We start from the raw sequence: 19699 nt of genomic DNA on the forward strand, positions 1-19699 counted from the left end.
CTCGGTGCCACTCTATAGGCAGCATTCTAAAGTTGCCTTTAAACTGGGTTTGTGGAGAGATGGAGGCTAAACAAGTGGAAAATTGGGAGTTGTCATAATAGAGCAACAGCCAGCTATAATGTCAAGTTATATGTGAAAGTTTCCCGCAAAACTTCAGGCCCTTTGGGTAGGATAAAAACCCTTACGATGATTCTCATCAGCATCCACAAATCAGTGCTAGCGAGGAGGCAGGGGGGTCGAAGTGTACTATATGGTGATGAGAGCTGAAATGGGGACGTCCACAGCAAGTGCTTTGGCAGCCAACCGTTCTGCTTCCAGTGGTCAGGGGGAGGTGACATTTGAGCCGGCCTTGAAGGAGGACACAGGCAGCATGTATCTTCTGATTGCACAGCCTCTGCACATCCCAGAGACCTCTGAACTCATCAGCTTTATACAGAAACGTTAGTGATGGTTGGCTAGTTTGAGCTATTGCACTTCTCTGTACAAGTCAAATTGAGTCTAGTCTTGCTCATTTTGCTGGGGAGCGTTCAGATGCTGTGCAATAATTTGGCTATCCATCTGCATCAAATGTTGTATTACCAAAGAAAATCATTTCTTCAATTGGATGCAGGAAGTTCAAGGCTGACTGCAAACACGATCCATCTGTGAATGCAGCTTTCCTCTTGCCCTGATGATTGAATAGTACACAAAACCCCACGATATGTGGAATCCATGAAGCATCTTTTACTTTGAAACCTCAAAAAAAGGAAAAGTGATCATTTGGCTTTTGTGTCATGTTATTTTCCCTGAGTTTCCCAAGTGATTTTTTTCAGAAAACAGTCCCTTTTGGTGATATTGTCCATGCCACCCAATGCAGAAATCAGAAATTGAACCAGTTTCAGTGTTCACAGCTGACCAGTGCTCTGGGGCAGAGGCAGTGTGCCCCCTGGGTAAGGGCCCCTGTTCTGGAGGCAGCCTCCTGGGGTTCGAATTTCAGCTCCTCTCCTTACCAACCAAAAGTTCCCTGGTAAATTACTAAGTCTCTCTGCACTTCAGTTTCCTCATTAGTAAAAAGACAATCATAGTAGTACCCATCTCATGTGATTGCTTTGAGGATTAATTATGAATTATTTCTAAGATCAACAAATGTTGGCTGTAGCAGATTATTTTCTGAAAGGCTCAATGAAATGCTTAGAATTAATGGTTGACTCATCTCAAATCTCTTACTTTCTTTGAATCTTCCCTTAGCCTTACCTATTGCTAAATCAGTCTTTAAAATGCATCATTCGACTATACTGAAAAAATGTCTATTAATATTCATTAAATGATAATGGTTAAGATGATTTTAATAATGGCATTGCAACAGCAACATGAGTGGAAATTCTCTAAAAAAACAGTCACATCCAACATTCTCTGGCAATTGTATGCTCTGTGCAAATTGCTTTACCTACATCTTATCATTTAATCCTTCTCCAAGATCAGCAATTGGGATTGTGATTATTCACATTTCATAGAAACAAAAAGTGAGGTTCATAGCAATTAGGTAACTGGCTGCATGTCTCACTCCTGACAAGTACCGGGGCCTCGATTTGAATTTGATCAGTTAACTCCAGAACCTCCTGTATTAATCTAATTACTCCAGTCTCTCGTCTCTCACCCTGCACTGCACTCATTAATTTAAAATACTGTATCTCCCTGTACATTGTGACATAGAATCTGCCTTCTTTCTCATTTCTCCTGTACCCTTGTGCAAAACCCAGATCATTTTTCACATTATGCCAAGAGCATTAACACTACTTACAGCAAACATTTCTTTGACTTATTCATCTTCATTCAGTTATTGATCATTTGACAATTGTTTTTACTCTTTCTCTTCATCCTACCCCTTCACTTGAACTCAAATCTGTTCATATTAAGACTCTGCTGGAAACTCATCACTTTTCTTGGCGTGAAGACCAGATCTTTACCTTGGCTAGCAGATTCTGAAAGACGCAGCCCCACTGACCGCTGCCATCACAGGCAACTTGCTGTTCCCTCCTGTCTCTGCACTTCAGACACACTGGCTTTTTTCTGTCTTGAAGAACCTTGTTGTGCCAAATGGCAGCGACTCCTCTACCTGAGTGTGCCCTCCTCCCCATTTGCCCAGTCTGTTCAGTATTTCCTAGAGACCTCACATCAGCCAACATTTCCTGCACCTCCCTGGCTGGAACTACCCTGACTTCGTCTGTCTTCGTGGTGCCCTGCACCTCTCCTTCAGAATACCTGCTTCATTGTGTCTTTCTCAGTGAGGCTGTAAGCACTCTGAGGGCAAGGGCCAGCTTTTTTTAATATCTAATCACCATTGGGAAACATGAAGACAATTCATTCACAAAATTAATATGCTTAAAGGCCCTTCAGTTCTTTCCCATTAAAAAAATCAATTATATTTTCACTGCAACAGAGAAGATGGATTTTCATAATCTTATGCACACATACACACACAGGCTACAAAGTCATTTTCCAACTATTTGAGATGCTTTTTCTAAGCAGTTTTCAGTCAACCAAATGCAAAATTAAATTCAGGTCACTACTGGGACACCAGGGGATGCAGTGTCCCCAGGCACCCTGGTGGGTAGTACTTTATTACTTAGCATCTGCCACCATATGACCCCACTGTGTATATGCAACCTCATCACAGCCATGCTCTGAACCCACAAAACACCCTACCCCACCCAACTTCTGACACACTTGGCTGTCACACTTGTGAACTACCTGTCTTACATCTGGACCCTCGATTTATCTGGGCTTTTGCTTACTCCATTCCCTGTCTCCGTGCCTACTCATCCCATTAACAGGGCCCTTTAAAGACCTAAGAAGTGGAGTCAGACAGTGTTCGAGTCCCATCTGTCAAATGTGAATGTCACTGTTAGTTCTACAGGGATGCTGTGAAGGTGACCAGAGATAAGGACTGGTTTAAACAGGCACTGAGTAAATATTCCTCTACCACAATCCATTATTCAGGAACCAGAGCTAAATCCAGCTTCTCCAGGAAGCCTTCCTTGATTACACCCATCCAGTTTGACTTTCTACTTCCACATTCCACAGCTACTGACTGTGTTATACATTCCTAATTTCATTCCCTGGAATTATTCTGTAACTATTTCATATATATATATATATATCTGGTCTTTCAACTAGATTGTTCATACCAAGGGCAGAAAACCTGTGTCATGCCAACTTCTTTATTCCCACGCAGAGTCTATTAATATGTTAAGTGAATATTACAATAGCTTAATTTTGTAGAATGGAATTTATATCATGTAATATGTATCAGCTGTCAAATAGTGTATGAGGGTATTATGTATACCACTTCGTTAATCTCTGTAATATAGGTATTAGCCTCTGTGGACATCTAACTTGAGCTTTCTAACTAAGCATACAGTCATTTTGTTAATAAACAGCTTTGGCTTAAAGAAAGTATCCATATGGAAGAAGAGATTTCGTTAATGTGTTCGTTTTAATCTTATCATTGCATGATTACATTAACACACCTAAATCATTTTATTATTGATTTACACATGCAGGCATAAACATATTTGACAAAATTTTTAATGGTGTGAAAATATTCATAATATAATGTTAATTGACAAAGGAACACATAAAATATGTAGAGTGATCTCAGCTCTGTATAAAATTATAAATTATATACTAAAAGGGAAATCATTAAATTTCTACAAAGACTGATGTAAATGTGATTTTCAATATGATTTTTAAATATTTTTACATTCATTAGCATTTTTTTCAATCCATATAATAAATGCCTATTCCTTTTGCAATCAGAACACTTCAAAAATTTTTATTGTACAGATGTACAATCTACATGTTATAAATCTATATTTTAAATTCTTAATAAAATTACAATATTCCATAGGAAAATCAGAAATATATTCATTTATTACTTAACCTGTTTTTTTAATTAAGAGTTTTTCGTGAGTGTCTATTATGTGTTTCTGCTGATGGCACATAGCGCAGTTGCCTAGGCACAGAGAAAACGATAGCAAAATGTCACCATACTGGTCCCTCAAGTCTCCGCCCTTAGACTAGTAGCAAAAAAAGAGACAAGTTCAAGTCTAAACACGTATGAAAAGTGAAACTAAATCAATACAAGGTGTTAGTCCTCCAGGGAAACAACCCACGGAGAATGAGGGAGAGGGAACCTACTACAGGATATTGACGGCGTGGGCTCTTGGGATCACAGAGGCTGGGAAGTTCCGCCATCCGCTCTCCGCAAGGTTGAGACCTGGGAAAGTCGGCGGTGGCCAGGCTGAAAGTCTGGGAGCAGAGAGCCAACAGTCCGGGTCCCCATCCCTGTCCGAAGGCGGAGAGCCAGGACCGCCGAGCAGTGGCAAATGGATGTCCAGTGTCAGCCGGGCAGACAAGCGTGAGTGCTGCTTCCCTCCACCCTTCTGCTCTAGTCAGTCCCTCAGCAGGCAGCATGGAGCACACCCCTCCGGGGGGCGCCCTCTGCTTGAGTCAGCTCATCAGTTCTAGAGCCGATCTCATCCAGAAACAGCCTAGTAGACACACCCAGAAATAATGGGTAACCAAATATGTGGGCCTCCTGTGGCCCAGTCAGGTGGACACATAAAATTAGCCATCATGTACAGTAAACACAAACTGGCAATGCAGGTCACAAAATCTTTCAAAGAACACAGGGAGTAGAATGAGATGTCGACGATGATAGGCGTGATGCAAGTAAAGAAGAAGAGAAAGTGTAGTGTGAGTGTGTGTACGTGTGTGCTGGTGTGTCGGGGCCTGTGTGTGTAGTTGCATGTTGGTGTGTGTGTTGGCACGTGTGTAGAGGAGCTTAGCGGGAGAATCATCTGCAAGTGTACAGATGAACAGTACAGTTCAGGAAGGTGGATGTTGAAGTGAACTTACCTCAAAAACTCTGGAAATCAGCTTGCCTCTGAGAGGTTAACCATAAATTCAATTTCAATCTGATCACAGCAGGGGTAAAGTCACCAACATACACACACACACACTCACACACACAGATACCTATGGATTCTCAGTTCAGGAAGATTGGATTGATTCCCCTTTTTATTAATGGATCTTAAAAATAAACAGGAAGATTTATGCAAACACCATCTGGGGGAAAAATGTCTCTTGAGGGTGTGCCACGTGCTCTGCCAGTCCAAAGATCGTAACAGAGTAACGGTAATAACTCATTGTTTCAGTACTCTAAGTGAGCATTTACTTGCATCACCTCATTTACTCTCACAGAAACCTCCGAGGTGGATGCTTCTCTCATCCTGTTTATAAATGATGGAATCGAAGCTTAATCTAGGGTTTCATTACCTTTTCCCCAGACACATCTTAGCCTCCCTTAATTTAGCTTGTCCTGCTTGCAACCCATCAAACATATGGATTCACTCTCCGCGCTTTGTCATCCCATCTGGGCTCAAAGAAATATGGTCATTCATTCCGTATGCATACATTGCCCCACTCTAGGATGTATGTTACTGGTCTGGATTCCACTGTCTTGGGGGAGTTATACAATAAAAAGAATAAAGGGCTTGAACTAAGTCTTTGTTTCAAGACCCTATTCTGTCACTTACTTGACTGCGAGTGCTCAAGTAGGGTGGCAAAATTCTCTAAACTTTATGTCCATCAGACTCAAAATGGAATTGTAAGATAAATTGTCTGTCAGTGGTAAACTAGGTTACATCTCAGCAAATATTCACTCCCTCCACTTGCATCACCGTGAGAGTTGAAGTTTACCCTCTGAGTTTGTGTCCTGGGGCTCCCGTAGCAGAGGACTACTGACTGGATGGTGTAAACAACAGGAATGTGCTGCTCACAGATCTGCAGGCTGGAAGTTCAAGGTGCAGGCAGGGCTGGCGTCTGGTGGGAGCACCCTCCCTGGCTTGCAGACGCCCGCCTGCTCTGTGGCCTTGCCTGGTCTTTGCCTCTGGTGTCTCTTCTGCTTCTTCGAAGGACGTCAGTCCTGTTAGATTAGTGCCCTACACTTATGACCTTATTTAGCCTAAGTTAACAGCCTACCTCCAGATGCAGTCACATTGGGGGCTAGGGTTTCAACAAATTTGGGAGGAACACAATTCAGCCCATAACACCTTCCTACCAGTTCATGCTGGACATGGCATTCACAGGGTCCTCAAGGCAGGTGGAGGATTTTTCCCTGTGTCTTGATTATGGGTTCAGCTATATCCTTTGCTTTAAATGGAATGTTAGCAAGGTAACTGTGGTAGGGACTTAAAAGTTGCTCACACCTTAGGCTTGCTCTTCAGAGCTTCAGTTACCGTATGAGAAGGACCCAACCTGGGTATCTGCCTCATTCCAGATGAATGAATAACTGCACCACAGAGAAACCCCCCGGCTCACAGTCCTGCAGCCAGACGTGGAGTTGCTCCGACTGGCCCACAGAACCGTGAGTATGGTTTTATGTGCTTGCACTGAACTTGGAACAGTTGACCCTGTGGCATTGCTAACGCATATGGCATCCATTCCTTTATTCCCTCATTCACTAATTCAGCAATTACCTAAAATGCTACCACATTCTTCTTGTGCTGACAACGTCAGACAGGTTAAGAGAACTGGCCGAGTCCATTGAACTGGTAAGTTGCAGAAACCTATTTGGGAGCCTAGCCCTTGCCAGGGCCAGTGACCTGCCTCGAGCAGCTGAAATGAAAGATCTGTGTTGCTGGCTGATCTCTAAAAAAAATTCATTTTATTCATTGAGAACACTGCTATTGAGTACAAATAATGATCTGTGCTGTGTAGTGTGAACTGCCTCTGATGGCACCCAGATATTCTAACCTTTTGATGCAAAAATGCAATGGCATTACTATTCCTGAGGGTTTGAGCAGGTCCTGGCATCATTCACTCATGATGAGAATGGGTGGGACAAGCCAGGGCCACTTGACACAGGATTCTGTGTCCTGTGGGCAGGGTAATCTTGAGTCCATCTCAGCATGAAACATGAGGGGTCAAACTAAATGATCTCTAGGGGCTCTTTTGCTCTACAGTTCTAAACATTGATGATTATGGAAGGACGGGTCTCTGTCGCTGAGGTACTGACCCTAGCTTGGATCTCCCAGATATCTGTTATTCGTCACATCTTGATAATCACAGGGAACCAATTTTACCACCTGCAAAGTTTTTACATTGCTTAGAATTGGACTTTATATTTGTGTGATGCCTCCCCAAATACTTCCAAAATACTTCCATCGTATTGTCATCTTGAATCTACAGAAATGCACCATGAAGTAGAAAAGGGAGAACTTAATCCTTACTTAATGATTGAATGGACCAAAATTAAATAGAAAGTTAAGGGCATTGTAGGAACTGGAAATCAGATATCTTAAAATCTAATAGTATGTTTTGGGACACTATCTTTAAAGAGAACACATACATGTTGAGGGTATACAGACAAATCTTTTCAATTCATTTATTGTTCATTCATTAATGTACTTGTTCATTCATGAGTGTATTCATGCCTTCAAGGAAGTACTTATGAGCGTTAAAACCACACAGTGTGTCCCAGTTGCTGAAGTTCATGTCTCAGCACTGCTGGCCTTTTGCTGTAAAGGGTACCACTTCCCTCATTGGCAGGATGGAGTCGATCACAGAAGCTACCTCATTATTTTGTAAAGGTAATGAAAATGTTAATAGGTCTCAGGGGCTCAGGGCAGTGCTCACTGTACAGAGCATACTGTGTGCCCATCCCTAGGCTTCTGCAGTCTCTGCTTGGCACTGAGAAAATAGGATAAACTTAGAACTTAGTTTACGGTTGGAAGTAAGGGAAGAAGGGGAGTCAAAGGAGACATTTTATTTCTCTCCTGGGTTTATCTCTACAATTTCACAAATGTGTACAGTGCTCTGATGGGGTCAGTGCACTCTGAGAGTAGGTGACCGCTGTTCAAACATTCTTTAGTTAAGTGTGACTTGTAAAATTCTGACTTCTGCGTCCAGACAGTAGCCTCTGAGCTTCAGGATGGGGGTTGTCTGTGGCTGCCTCCAAGTTTCTGCTCTCTGTTCTGCGGCTGCCCACAGACATTCCTCGGAGGAATCTCCCGAGCGTAAGGCAGCTGCACGCCCAGGCCGGGGCTCTTCTGCCTCCCCGTCCCCAGCAGCAGGCCTTGTCCTCTATTGCCAGCTATCTGGAGAGCACCATGGTGGGCCAGGCTTAGGGTAAGCCTGGCTGCCTGGGAGGCAGCAGAGAGAGAAGGAACTCATCGTATTCTTATTTGCATTTTTTGGCCTGTTAAATCAACCTCAAATGGAGACCAACTCCACTCAGAACTTTACAATAAATAAGCTGATGAATCCAGTTCCTAACTTATGTGTTTAACCCAGTTGAAGGCATGCTATGACTTACCAAATTCGTGCTAATACAGAGCATAACTTGGATACATAAAATTGGGAAAGTGGACTTACGTAGTCAAGGGCAGAGCCCCAGGGGCTGCCCCTCCACTGCGTCACCATCACCTCCCCCAGTCCGTGCCTCCATATCAGGACACAGGTGAGCAGTCAGCTTGGACCTCGCTGGTTCATTCTCTTCCATCCTGGCTTTCTCTCTGAAGCAGATGAGGGCTTGCTATTTCAATTTTTTGGTATTGTGGCCTCAGCTCCATTTATCTCTACCCCCAGCCTCCAGTCGGTAGTACAAATAATTGACTTCTGTCCTGCCGTCTATTTTCTCTTCCCAGCACAAAATGTGGTCTTTTTCTCTACCTATCATTAGCATATCAAGTTTACATCCAATTATTATAGTAATGCATCAATAATTCATAAGAACCCAAAATTTCATAAAGGAGAACAGGTCTTGAATACATGTTTCAACAACCATAAGGACAAGTAAGAGTCCGTTTCTGGAAAGGGGTTCTGGCAATCTCATTTCAAACATTTTTTCTTCTTCACTCTCAGTCTTCTGAAGATGTTAAAAAGATCTCCAGTTTCAAGGCTTGCTTTGATTTACTTGTTTCCCGACCATTAATATATGTAAACAAATGATAAAAAAGTCTCACAACAACTGACTTGTCTGATAAAGACATCCAGTCCCTTCTAACAGAAGCTGAAAAATATTGATGCTTTTTGCATTAGTTATCCTCTTTAAAATTGTTCTCACGTTTATTATTCTACGAATTAAAATGTCTATTTTTAAAAATCTCATATATCTTCCTCTGAATCTTATCACTATCTGTTCCTGCCTGCCTAATTTTCCATGGTGACTTCAAGTAATTTATTTCCATCTCCTCATAGCAAATGAAATTTCCTTAACCTTTCTCCATGAGACATTGAAAGGATATTACTCAGTGCTTAATTCCTTCCCATCTCTCTGGCAATTATATGCTCAGTGAGGTATTGTCAAAGGCTGAATCTCCAGGTGATACATAAACCCAACTTCATCCAGAAGAAATAGATCCCCTGTTGTTTTCCTTACTGTCAGGATTATGTCTATTCCAATTTTTATTCCACTGACTTTTTTATATTTTACACTTGTGGAGTTCACTCCCTTTAGAATCTTCTCCACTTTGTTTACATCCCAGTACCTGCTGATAGAATGAGGTATATGGGTGTAAACCATCTTAGTCTTTCTTTGAAGACCCATAGAAATAGGAGCTCCATGTTTATTGAATTCCTATCATCAGCAAAACACTGTATTTTGGTTATTTGGCAATCATCATTATTAAATTATAATACTAATTGCGAATTACCTCTCCAGGGTAGACTCTGCTCTGAACCCTAGATTTATATCTACAGCTGCCTACATGGCCTTTCTAATTTATGGCCAATGGCATCTCAAAGTTATCATGTCCAAATGAAACCTGTTCTCTTGATCCTGCTTTTCCTGCAGAATTCCTATATTCATCTCTCATTTCTATTTTTCTATCCACATATTTTACCCACCTCCACGTCTTTTTATTTCTTTCTTAGAAATATGTTCAGAATCTTGTGAATTCACACCTCCCCTGCCGTCATCACTCCTGGTTCAAGCCCCTGTTATAGTCTGGCCTTACCTGTCACACTATGCTGGCTATTTTTTCAGTATCACTAACAGACCCATTCTCTGCACTTTGCTCTGCTATGTGCCTCCAATGGTAGATCTCAGCTGTCTACATCACCCATGACGGCTTGCTGATTGGTCTCCTTTGCATTCAGGCACTGGGAGCACCAGGTGGAGATCAGTACGGTGCAACATGGGTGAAGTTAGAAGAATATTTCTTCTCTGCATTGCCTGCTTTGGAGCCATTACTCGGGCACTAGCTTTGTTCTCTTAGACTGCAGCTCCTTCTGTGAGCTCCCTCCGCTACAGACCAGCCATCCCTGAGCTCTGCTGCTGCTCATCTTTCCTTTAGCCTTTAACCCCAATGATGGTACTGGCCTCATGTTGTTGTTAGTCGCTTGAATTTATCAAGCCCCTTGTTTGGTCCTTTAACTCTCCTCACGTCTCCATCACGCAGTCCTGCATTAAAGTAATTCAGTTTGAACCTCGTGGGGTATATCCTGTTTCCTGCTAAATCCGGCCTGATAAAGTGGTTAATACCAAGGAAAGAACCCTCCACATCCTATCTATGTGTGTGTTGAACGTGCAATCCTCTTACAGATGAGATGGGTTTCTGAAAACTTGTGACATAAGTGGTCTCATTATTATACAAATTATCTCCAGACATGGGGGAGGATGGAGTTCTGTTTGGAGAGCAAAGCTTTGAATGACCAAGGGGCTGCTGAATTTGATGTTTATAAAAACAACAGTGATCATAAAGTCTGTGGGGCAGGCTGGCTGCATTTGAGTGTTCAAGAAAGCTTATGAAAATGACAATAAACTTAAATCGTTCAACTCCCTACCCAAAGAAGTGTTGGAGTACCAGGAGATTTCTATGCCATCCATAAAGTTATCCATTCACTTGTGCAATTTTAGCATGATTTTATTAGTGGAGGGATTGCAGAATTTGTAGAACTGTAGCCCCAGTTACATGCACCCGCTCAACTAGTCTTCTACTGTAAGGTGAGCACTGGTTGGCAAGGGGACATGGAATGACAGATGTATGGACACAGAAAGGCTCAGAAGCTTGAAGCATGACATTGCTCTTCATAGTCTTTGTCTCGGCCCTCCCCCCGAGACATCCCTTTTACTAAAAACCTCGCAGACTTTACCTAGAACAGGTGCTTCGGAAAGGAATGCTTTTTCTCTTCAAGACTCTCCCTCAACACATGTTATTTTTTCCTTCAGACCCATAATTAAAGTAAAATTCCATTATATCCAAGGAAACAAGTGTAAATTTTTCACTTGGTGGAGGCAAAATATACATGAAGGAATTATAAAGTCTCGTAAATATTTATTGTCGAGGAATTGGGAAGCATATATAGGGATAAACCCTAGTTGTAAATTATAAAAAGGATAAAAGATAAGATTATCTGAGAAAAAATACTGATATGGGGGTGCTCAACTAAGATATAAAATCCCAAGTGTTAGCTTGAAGGACAGGTAGTGTTTGTCATAGATTATTTGGTGGATTAATAGGAGCCTAGATTTAGTGGTAGTCTATAGTTCACAAGCTTGATATGGCTAGAACTTTCCTCACAGGCTGTGGTGGAAGTAACCATCTGAACTGAATATCAGAGTGAACACCTGCTGTGATCTAGACTGTGTGTGCACTTAGTCACACCCTAAGTGTAACTCTGGGAAGGCCCAGAAGAAATTCATTTCATCATGCCATTGAAAATGTATTTTTAAGGAAAGTGCCAGGATCTTGAAGCCCTGTGGTGATGCTCTGTATGGGCTGAGAAATGACGGGAGAATGTTTTTCAAAGGAATTAGGCCCTTTGATTTCAAAGAGAGTAACAGGATCTCATAGTAACAAGATGCAGATGTTTGGGACACTTAACTACCAGAGATGAGGTAGACACATGATAGTAAAAGATTTCGAAGATGGAATATTTTGACCCATAGGAATCTGCGATGGTGGCTAATTGATCCTGTATCCAAAAGAATAGGATATATACCCAACTAAGCTGTTACTTGAAGAATTAAAAAACCACACATCTGATGAGCAGAAACCTGATTTGAGAAGCTGAAGTGAGAATTCATGGCCTGAAGTCTAATTCTCACAGTTAACTAAGTCACAGAGCCTGGAGCCCTTGAATGAAGAAGAAGCTAGATACATTTGAAGATGTATGTCCCTTGCAGTTACATGCAATCCAACCTTAAACGTGTACTGTGAATCTTCCTCTAAGCTTTTCCCAAAGGCACCTAGAGACATTTAAAAAGGTACTATGTAATGGGGAAAGTGACATACCCCAAACTTCTGGAGTTCTGTATTAACCAGTCCATCAGAACCCAAAGAGCCTGCCTATAGGGTCGGAGTAAGAGCTTAACAACAACACAGGCAATAACAGACTTAACCTGAGTCATCACGCAGCAGGTACACACAACCCAGGCACCCTTCTGTGCTCATTTCCCTGATTTTGGAAGAGAAGTGCTTAGCAACTGGCAGAAACTCCGTCTTGATTCTTTAACATGTTGGTTAAATGCCCAAGATGGTTTTTGAAGCATGACTGGATTGCAGTAAACTCTATCAGGCATTAGCACCAGTTGCAGGATGTATCCCAGATTTGACCTGTTTACTCAAAGAAGTCAAACAGCTTCTGGCAACAGATATGCAGCTCTTAACTGATTGATCAAATAATTTGTTTATTCTTCCCAGTTAGTTGGGAATAAGCCTGTTTCACCTGCCAAAGGTGGCAATACCCCTTCACTATATTATTTCAAGATTTTATCAACTAGACTGTGCTCTTTCTTAATATAATATGCAATAAGTTTATCATATTAATTTTTCCCATCACACCATGCTGTTACCTAACAGAGATACCATTTTGCATTAGATAAAGAGACATTTTAAAAAAAGGTTTTTTAATAGGAGACATTATGCAAGAGTTTCAGTGGTACATTTATACGTTAATGAAGTTTTTAAGGGTCTAATGGTCTGGGTCAGGTTGGGATGCAGCCCCTAAAGTAAATGATACCTTGTGGTATCTGTACTACCCAACACAAGAAAAAATAAATCAGAACTCCTGCTGTGAATCTGAGTTTTGGGTACAACATATACCATGTATTTGTGCTGCTCTGACCCATTTATTGAATAATCCATAAATCTGACTTTTTTAAGTTAAGAGATTTTATTTATTTAGAGGTTTATGTTTCAGAAAAATTAAGCATAAAGTACAGAAAGTTCCCAGATACTTCATCCCACCACCATATACCTGCCTCTATTATTAACACCTTACATTGATGTGATAAAATTGTTATAATTGATTAACTAATACTGATACATTATTAATTAATTAAATTCCATAGTTTACATTAGGTTTCACTCTTTGTTTTGTAATGTTCTATGGATTTTGACAAATGTATAATGTCATATATCCATTACATGTATCATGGCCCTAAAAAATCTCCTCTGTTGTGATTATTCATCCTTCCCTCCCCCACCAAACCCTTGGCAACCACTGATCATTTTTTAATTGTGGTAAAATAGACATGAAATAAAATGTATGATTTTAGCCATTTTTAAGTGTTATTTTTCAGTAATATTTAGCACATTTGTATTATGTAATCCATCTCCAGAACTCATTTTATCTTGCAGAAGTGAGGCTGTATTCCCATTAAACAGCCCCCCCACCTCCCTCCTCTCAGCCCCTGGAAACCACCAATCTATTTTCAGTCTATGAATTTGACTGCTTTGGAAACCACATATATGTGAAATAATATAGTATATCTCTTTTTGGAGACTGGTGCATTTCACTTAGCATAATTTCCTCAGGTCATCCCTGTTGTGACATGCGTCAAAACCTTCCTTACTAAGACTGAATAATATCCCATTGCATTTAGTAGACGTTACATTTTTAAAAATCTGCTCATCTGCCTTTTGACTATTATGAATCCAATAGATTCAGTAGTACTTTAAGTGATGTATCAGATAGGGATGCTCTATAGGGCCTCTAGTGACACTAAAGTAGTAATTGCAGCCTGAACTCCTACGGTTTTGGAGTAAAAACCATGTTTTCTGTACAGACGTCCTCTGAGAAGGAGCTCCTGGCATGCTGGCGGGCTCTGGTGCAGATGGAACGAGGCCTGATCAGGCAGCACGGAGAGACTGTATTTGCTGAGCTGCCCAGCATGAACCGGGCGACTTAAACCATCATCTAAGTACCATGAAGTTGGGTGTACATAAACGGAAAGGATCATTCCAAGATCAGGCCTGAGCAGACCCGGAAATCGCGAGTGAGTGACACGGGCAGAGGGCTCCCATTCCCTTGACCGTCGTCTTGCTGGTGCCCTGCCTCTCCCCGGCCCCCACGTGAGAACCTTTAAGGGGACTGTCTAAGGATGGGCCTTGTATGAACTTGATACCAGCTGAAAGTGAGCACTACCGCATCCTGTCTGTTGTAAAGATGATGTCTATGAACAACTTACCTCAAAACATAATAGGTTAAAACAACAACTTCTGTTATTATTCTCTGTGAGTCCGGCAGTTGACAAAGTGCAGCTGCGCAGTACTGAGTCAGATTTTCTCCAGGGCTTCCATCAGAATCTGACTGGGTCTGGGATCACAAGAAGATTTGATCAGCCGTATGTCTAGGGGTTGATGCTGGCTGTTGCCTCAAAATCAGGGGTCTAAAACTGATGGTGCCCCTTAAGCATTTACGTCTTCCCATGGTTTCTTCTGCATGGACTTCTCATATGACATCTAAGGCTGCAAAGGAGCATGTCTAAAGAAAGACACAGAAATCGCATCCTTTTGGTGACCCATCCCCAGATATTAACAGAGCATCATTTTCACCTTTTACTCTTGGTCACACAAGTCACAAGCCCCCACCCAGTTTTAAAAGAAGGAAGCAGAGACGTCACCTCTTGATCAAAATAGTGTCCATTCCACTGAAGCAAGGGTTGAAGAACGTACAGAAATATATATGCTGCACACATACACACATGCACACATGTGCATGCACACCGGCAGTTCTCCTTACTACAGGTATGTCCTGTGAGGTTGCCTTGGATGCTGAATTAGTGAACACTGCACCACTGCTCCTGGGAGAAATACAGAATTACTTTCCATCAAGCCTCTCATCACATATTTTCATCAAATGACTAATACATAACTTTGGTTTGCATGTGTTTCTGTTTAAAGACACTTCATTTAACATATACTCTTGATTCACTGTAATTAAACTCATGCCAACAGAACTACAGTGCATGCCTGAATGAAACTTCTCTAAAAAGTGTTTTCCTTCTAAGGTGCACCACGGGCCTTCTAGCTTAGAAGCACTAGAGAGCATGTCAGTATACCTGGGGCTCATTTAAAGCAACAAAAAGACCAAGAGAAAGTACGAAAATGTGAAAAGCATGGCCCTACATAGAGCACAAAAGAGATACACGTTTACAGTGTGAGAGCTGAAGCAAGACGCCTTGTCTGACCTCAGGTGGGAGCAAGCATGCTGGGTAATGCAAATGTATGCCACCCTGTGCACATCTGCAGATTACCACAGAAAGCACTAGGGCTATTGATTTTGGGTTTGTAAATAAGTCTTGGCAAGTAGACGAACGTACAAATATGGAATCTGAGAATAATGAGGATAATGCTACATGAACAGGTGTCTCCGTGCTGCACATCATTCAGAAGTGGCCCAGAAAACCGTGGTGAGTAAAGTCTTCTCCTTGAATGGCAGAACTCCTAGTATTGTGTCAATTTGTCTACCTTGCATGTTCTGAAAGATGCCCAGGGTGATCAGGAACTCATAAAGAACAAGATTAGAACATTGATTGTGAGGTGGTAGAAGGCAAAGCTACATTTATGCACCTCTCAGAACAGATGTGGAGGCCTTAATACTCAGGCCTCATGTAAAAGTTAAGCTCAACAGTGGCTTAACAGCTCAGCTGCGGGGATCTGAATAAGCAGATGGAAATGATGCCTTCGGTGAATGCCAGTTGGCCTCTTTCTCCAGGTAATCAGCTACCTGCTATATAGGCCTGTGTACAAAGTGACCAGAGACAGGAGAATGAGTACCTGGGCTCTACAGCTTGGCCACTAATGAGTGCCTAACCTGCCCGTAGCAGAGACTACAGCCGAGCCCTGATGATGCCGCATGAATGGACCGACCAGCCCCTGCGGACAGGCTGATTGCATTGGTCTGCCTTCCGTCATGGACACAGATTTGTCCTCAGCAAAATAGATATGTTTTCTGGATATGGATTCGCCTTTCTTGTCTTCAGATATTTTGCCATCCTTACGGCTACAGGAATGCCTTCTTTACATTTAAGTCCTTACACTTAACATTGCTTCTTACTAAGGAAACACTTGATAGTGAACTAAGTATAACAATGCCCTATGCCCACTGATCCCATCACATACCCACTCCTGCAGAAGCAACGGGCTTGCTGGGAAACTGGGAAGCCCTGAAGCTCCTGACAGAGCCTCCAGTGAAGCGGGGATGCTCTTTTACAGGATGCAGAACAGCCAGTGTATGGTGCCCTTTCCCTCTGGGTGAAAATACATGGACCCAGAAGCAAGGCCCTGTCTGAGTCTTGCACAGTTAAATATAGTAACTGTCTTCTACAATCTTACATCCCTTTCTTTGCAACATTGTATTTGATGAAAGTTGAGAATTTGCCCTGCCCACTTGCATCCTTGGGTTATTGAGAAAAAAATAGGTTAAAAGTAGTATGATTAACTTTGATAACCAAAGAAATATTACTTGTCAAGAATCTAAGAGGTTTATTGAATTTCTCTTCATACTATTGTGTTCAATAACACAGAGCAATGGAAGAGTGTGATCATTCAGTAAGGGCGGGACAAGTAAGAACTCTAATCCTCTGATATTTATAAAGTGGAACTAATAAGAGTACAATTATCTCAGGGAAGAGTGATGACTAAAATAACTTAATAGTTGCAAGATATGTGTAACAATACTAGAATACATCATGCACCATAACTTGTTATTTTTGTTTCATATCAATTTGATGGCTGAAGGGCACCAAGTTAAATAAAATCCTGCTAGATTAAAGACAAAAAAAAAATAAACAACAATAACTAAGAGATTATATATTCCCACCAATTTTTTCCACTCAATTCTCCACCCACTTAATTTTCTTACAATGTCCACTAACTACCCTCTCAAATATAGTTCAATCCATCTTTGAATAGCTTTTCCCTTTTCTGTTTTTTTTCTGTCTTCCAATAGGTTCAAAATTTGCATTATCCTTAATAAATTACTACATGTCTGTTTTGATGATGCACTTTATGCCAATCCCCCCCCACACACACACATGCATGTACCCACATACACATTCCTTAGAGTCTGCTCTGTTCTTTACTTGTACTGCTTGGAACTGGGACACTGGCCCCTGCTCCTGGTGTCTTTCTCCTTGTTTATTACCATTCTTGTAAGTATTCATTGTCTCAGTTCATCCATTTTCAATGGAGTAAGCTCCCAAAGGGCAATGGGAGAGAGAGAGAGAGAGAGAGTTATATGTGTATATATATTCTGGGTCAGGTTTTCCCTAACAGGTTTTCAAAAACTTGAGTGAATAAATGAATTAGTCAATGTACAAAAGAACGCACCAGTATCAACTTGGTCACATCTCCAGCAATGTGTCTGGAAAACTGCATATATTAGCAAGCTAGACAAGGTGGGTCAGTGTCAAGGAAAGCGCTTCTGCAGGTCTCGGCATTAGTAGCGTAGTAGCCTGCCTCCCCTGTCGCTTGCCTGCTCCATGGCGTCACCAGCGGGGCACCTCCCTGACCACTGGTCTCTCACTGTATCTGTTCCCTTTCCCGAGCTCACCTCCTTCTCATATCACTTATAAATTTACACACTCATTCTTTCAGTGACTTCCAGGAATAGCAATTACTTTTGGCTGATAATTTTATATTCTTCCCAATTTTAGGAAATTCTATTGTTCTTTTAATTCAAAAAGTGATTTTTATGTTCTTTGGCCTTCATAGACACTTTAAAAATTATGTTAAAGTGGGTTCAAGGCCTATGATGTGAGGAAGAATGTTCTTTTTTTTTTTAGCTACCAAAATAAATGACAAAATATAAAAGAAGAAATGAAATCATATGTGCAGAAAAATGCACATGGGTAATGTTTCCATAGGCTATGACTCTGAGTCAGTGAATTAAGGCCTGGGCTTTGATCTCATACTTTTTGCTTAGGCTGCAGCAGCAGTTCCGTCAGCACGCTCTTTACTTGAAAAGGATGAATTTAGCAGTAATGCAAGACCTTAGCGGAGATTTTGTGAAATGGCAACTTCATTCTCCAGCCTGAATGAAAGTTGTTTTTTTTTAAATCTGATATCATATCCTCAAAAGCTTCTATCGTCTGTTTAGGTTTTTCCATTTCACGTAATCTTCTCTCAGTCATCTTGGGCAGTGTTTCCTCTGAGCACATACCCATTCTCCTCTTCCCTCATTTGCACAAACAGATGGAGACCAATTATTAAATATATTTGCTTTCTCCTTTATTCTCCAATTCTAAATCATTGTAGATCACCATTCTTAAGAGAGTCCTCTCTTTTGGTTTCTGTGTTGTTTATCAAAAACAAAAAGAAAATGATTGCCTTTGTTCAGAGAAGCAAGATACACACATACGTTTTTATAATGCACAAAAATATCCTGTTATTTGGTTCAATGGCTTCTTGTTTGTTTCTTTCAGTTTATGATTTAGTAGCTAAGGTTTATAATTATCGAGTTGATTTCTTACTTTTAAATATTTCCAGTGTGTCTCTCATTTGCTTGTTTATATGGTCCACTGCCTTGCCTTTTGTCCCCTGCTGTCTCTGACAGTTAAGACACTGTTTGGGAAATATGTACATCATTAACATGACAATGGTGGGAAGGAAATGTACCTGTCCAAAGTAAATTGCCAGTTTTCAGGATTCCTCATTCCCATACCATATGCCTGGCAAAAAACAAAACAAAATGAATATTAATATCATCTTAAGAAGTAAATATTTCTGTGAATCAAAATTATGGTCATTTTTTCATTTCCTTTGAAAGGCTAGTTAAGGAAATATTTTGTTTATATTTGGACTCCTATATCAGGATGAATAAATAGTCTATTGCTATCTGCTGAGACTTGACTAGAACAGGTAGGCTTTAAAGATTCTGTGAATTTTAACTTTACAAATAGTCAAGCCCTTTTATTCAAACTTCCCACTAGGCAATCCTGGAAAACATAGCAGTTCTTTTTTATTCTTAGCAAGCCACTAAGATTTCTATACTTAGTCCCAAATTGTCTGTTGAACTCCAAATTAGCAAACCTAACATCATTCTGGAAAGCTTCACTATATATTGCAGACATAAAATCAGTATATTCTAAACCAGAATCATTAAGTCTTTTTTTAACCAGTCCTATCCTTCAGCACCCACCCCGCCAAAAAAATATTCAGTTTACTATTTTCTTAGTTAGCCTCAAAATCTAATGAGTTTAGAGGGGAATTCCTCAACTTGATAAAGCATATCTACATAAAACTTACAGCTGATATCGAACTTAGTGGTGAGAAACTCAAAGCTTTCCCGATAGGATAAAAAATAAGGAAAGGATGTCCCCTCATGACTCCTTTTCAATATTGTAATGGAAGATATAGCTAATTAAATATGACAAGAAAAGGAAGTGAAATATATACAGTTTGGAAAGGAAGAAATAAAACTGGCT

This window comes from Manis javanica, chromosome 2 (assembly GCF_040802235.1).
Source record: "Manis javanica isolate MJ-LG chromosome 2, MJ_LKY, whole genome shotgun sequence".
NCBI classification, from domain to species: domain Eukaryota; kingdom Metazoa; phylum Chordata; class Mammalia; order Pholidota; family Manidae; genus Manis; species Manis javanica.